Source organism: Sycon ciliatum, chromosome 10, assembly GCF_964019385.1.
Source record: "Sycon ciliatum chromosome 10, ocSycCili1.1, whole genome shotgun sequence".
In the NCBI taxonomy this organism is placed as follows: domain Eukaryota; kingdom Metazoa; phylum Porifera; class Calcarea; order Leucosolenida; family Sycettidae; genus Sycon; species Sycon ciliatum.
The window spans coordinates 7,325,084-7,329,158 of record NC_088652.1 but is presented as its reverse complement, the minus strand read 5'-3'; positions in this window follow the sequence as shown (position 1 = coordinate 7,329,158).

Below are 4,075 nucleotides of genomic sequence, written 5' to 3'. Positions count from 1 at the left end.
CATTTGTCCAGTCTTTGATGTTGGTGAACCAATTGAGACGGGGGCGACCATGAGTCTTGATCCAGGCACAATTCCATCTTTGTAACTGTCTTTATTATCTGTGTGCATTGACCAACCAGAATTGCACTGAATAAAGCCTTGCGAGTCGGTGCCGCTTTTGTGTGTAGGTCTTTATCAAGATGATTTTAACTTTTACTTTATTTACAGTGGAAATCAAAACAGGCATAATGCTTTCAGATCCGGATAACTGGTCGGATGTAGCCAGTTATCTGCCGTGTATATCCAACTCAAGTTGGATATACACCTGAAAGTTGAGTTGGATACACATGGCAGATTCAGTTCTCGCACAGGGTCAAACTGCAATACATGAATACATCCTTCGCGCAAAGTTCGAAGTACGCAATTCGTAATGGACAAAAGGTGTAAACCGCACACCATACACCATGCTATTACCGTTGAATAGATAATAAAAATTAGCACCAAATATGAAAAATATGGAGTGCGTTTTGTGGGAAAGGAAAGTCATTGATACGGACGCTTTTAAGTAAACTAATCTTCGCCTCTTCTTCACATTGTTGTCCCCAGCGCGGGCTTACGAATTAGATGGTTTGGAGGTAACAACGTTGTGAATGGCCAACGGTCCTCAGCGCTTGTTCTGCACTTCCATGAGCGACACAGACTCAAGCTGCTGTCTGCTGTTCACGAGGTGTTTGTCGCGCTGCAAACGGAGGGTCTCTGTAAGTTTGTATCCCTGGTGATGTTTGTGCCGCCTGGAGAGCACTTTTTCAGGCACAATCATTCTCAGCCTACTCAAGCTCAACTGATGAAGGGTGAATTCCCCGAAACACTGTGTATTGAGCATGGAGTGGTGCTTTCTTGCAGGTTTGCCGAGTGGACGGTTCGATGGACTTCTCGTGTCCTCTGAATGGCAGTCGTGAGTCAGTCAAGTGAGAACTCAAGTCTGCAGGAAAACCGCGAGCTCCCATGTAGGGAGCAACACACACTTCCCCAACTATCACCGAAGTCGCACCAACCTCTTCTTCTTCTTCTTCTTCTTATTATTATTATTATTATTGTAAAACTCGGATGTTGAGCCATAAATAAATGTAGAAAGGAAAAAGACATTATGGATACGAGTTAAGAGTAACTCTCCATCACTGTAACATGATACTTTATACAGTCAGAAAGTGCAATAACTAGGCACAAAACTGACAGAGTACTGAGACATTCGACGTCCTGACACCTAGCTTCAACACATCTCCGTAGCGCTAACCGACAGCCTTCCAACTTGGAAGGTTCAAGGTTATGGAAAAGACCAAAGAGGGGAAGGCAAGCGCAACGAAAGCGAGCAAAAGCTACAGTCCCAACGGAACAAAGAATGTCGATTGTTACTGGACCGGATGACGAGACCAGTACGATATCTGACAAAGCGGTCTAACTACAATTCGAAGCAGCAAAGCAGCACACCACCCAACTTGGGTGGGTCATAAATATCAAAGATAAGTAAAGAAATGGGAAGCTTTGCGAAAACGAATTGTACAAGGCGAAAGCCAAACTCCTACAGTACTCCTCATGCATGACATTGTGATGGACTAGTAGACTACAAAACAAGTTGTTTCACACGACGTACGTTTCGCCGTATGGTTCGTGACGGCTCATCAGGTGTGCAATTGTAAAACTCGGATGTTGAGCCATAAATAAATGTAGAAAGGAAAAAGACATTATGGATACGAGTTAAGAGTAACTCTCCATCACTGTTGGGAAGGCCGTCGTGGCCATGTGTTTTTTATGAAGTATTTACTATTCAATATTTCTCTCAGGATGTGAAATATGAAATGTCTCAGAAATTCAGTTTATTTTGGAACGCAATTTCGCGTACATGTAGTGATTTAGCCTACAGTTAGTTCACGAGTTATTTCGTAGGTGTGTTTGTTTCTTGCGTTGCACAGTGCAAGACAAGAATTTGCACAACTGCACAAGAGTATTGACGTTGACTCTCAAAATGATTCTTGGTCGCATTTTGTTTGTTTCTTCTAAGTTTTGACAAAGCTAAAGGGACATTCTATTTTCGTTTTGTCTTTTCTCGCAGTGTTTCCTTTCATTTCTAAGCCGCGACGCCGTCGCGTACTGCGGTACGACGGGTCACGCGCTGCCAACCTACTGCATTCTTTATTCACCAGTTTTCACGGCTACACTGCATGCATTGTATAATGACTCATAATTATGTTTTGCGCTGCGCTGGCTTTTTCAGAGTTTGGTTTTTCGATGAGGCTCGGCAAGCAATGAGTTCGGTTCTTCGAAAGGAAGAGAAAGAGTTGTCTTTTTGTTGTTTGCGAAATATCTATTTTACTACCACGAAGTGTTCCCGTTGCGTGTGAGAACCTGCATGACAAATTGGTAGCAGAGGATGGTTGTCAAGTAGTGGTTCCTTCACCAAGCGCAGTGTGGTAGTGAGTAGCATTTCGGCTTTTCGCTGGACAACATGGATCTTGAGGAGTGCAAGAAGGCGAAGGCCAAGGCCAAGTTCCATGTCACACGAAATCGAAACTTGTTGCTCAGCAGGATCTACGAAGAGGATGCGACCTCGAAAGAGATCAAGAGGTTGTTGGATGACGTGACTGAGAGTGTTCACAACGCTGTGGATGTGTGTCTAAATCTGGTAACTCGGTACGCAGAATTAGGACTACCCACAGAAAAAGTGCACGAGGAGATAGAGGTCATCAACGTCGACTACAGCGATGCTGTCAGCAAGACCAGCGACGTGCTGGCAGAAATAAGCAAGAGGCCAAGTCGAGCCAGAACGGGTGAAAGTTCGCCAGCTTCCATCACCAGAGCCAAGAACATAAGATTAGTAAAGGCAATGTTGACGCAGAGCTTGGAGAATCCCAGAGCAAGTGGGAGGATGTTGACACCGCCACACTCTCCTTGCAAGGCCCTTGAGGAAAAACAGAACATGTGTGCTGAGAAGAGTCTCAGTCGTTTTGGGAATGTGTCTGCATCCAGTGTCAGCCAGAGTGCGACTGTTGAGAGGACTACCCAGCCGCCTGCCGTTTCCTCGGGAGCACCTCTGAGAGCAAATGCATCGGCACTCCCCCTGGGAACTCCAAGTGGTGACCATCGTGATAGACAGGACGAACCGCCTGGGGCTGACATGGCAAGCGTCAGTGACAGCCAGCCAATTGTGTCGTCGTCAAGTGCAACCATGGCAACCAATGTGAGTACAGACAAGACACGCACAATCAAGGTGTCCTTTCCGGTCTCTTTGTCGTCTGTACCTACGTTACCGTTTACGGCGGAGCTCTTGTCAAAAGTTCACCCGGTTGCCATGGCAACCGCCGAAACCATGGCAACACCGCGGAACATTGGTCATCAGTCTGCAGGGAGTAACCAGGCAAGTGGCATTGCTCAGTCTGGCGTGCAGCAGGCACCGGTATCTACGTCGGCAGCTTCGGCAAGAAACGTAATCACTGCCCCTAACCGTAGTTCAAGTGGGGTCAGTGTACCACCCAGAGCATTGTCGGCCACGACCATACTCGTGCAGTCAGCCCAGACGCAACCAACTCCTGCAGTGCAGCCTCCTCGTGGGATGCAACCAACTCCAGCTGTGCAGCCTCGTGCAGTTGCAAGTCATACTCTCTCGGCTTCTACACCTGCATTTGTGCCGGGATCAGGAAATTTGTACGTTCCACCGCCGACCCATTCTGGACATCCATTCTCATTTGGAACACCACCGGGTTTCTTGTCGGCACCCGACTTCCCGACGCACGTCTTGCCGAATCAGTCTGGAGTAATGTCTACACCACCAGCGACCCAACCGGTCATGCAACAAATACCAGTTGGTCAGCCGGGTCACGCATCACACAGTGAAGATTATGGTCTTGTGCAGCCGAGCAGTCTTCCAGTTGCCATGACTTCGCCGAGTGGTCTACCAGTGCAAGCGAGTGGTTCTGGTAGAATCGAATTGTACCGACATTTAGAGAAAGTGTCAATTCCAACGTTCAAGGGCGACAAGCGGCAATATGAGACGTGGAAGGCGGCGTTTGAGATGTGCATTGGCTGCGCTAACATTCCGGAT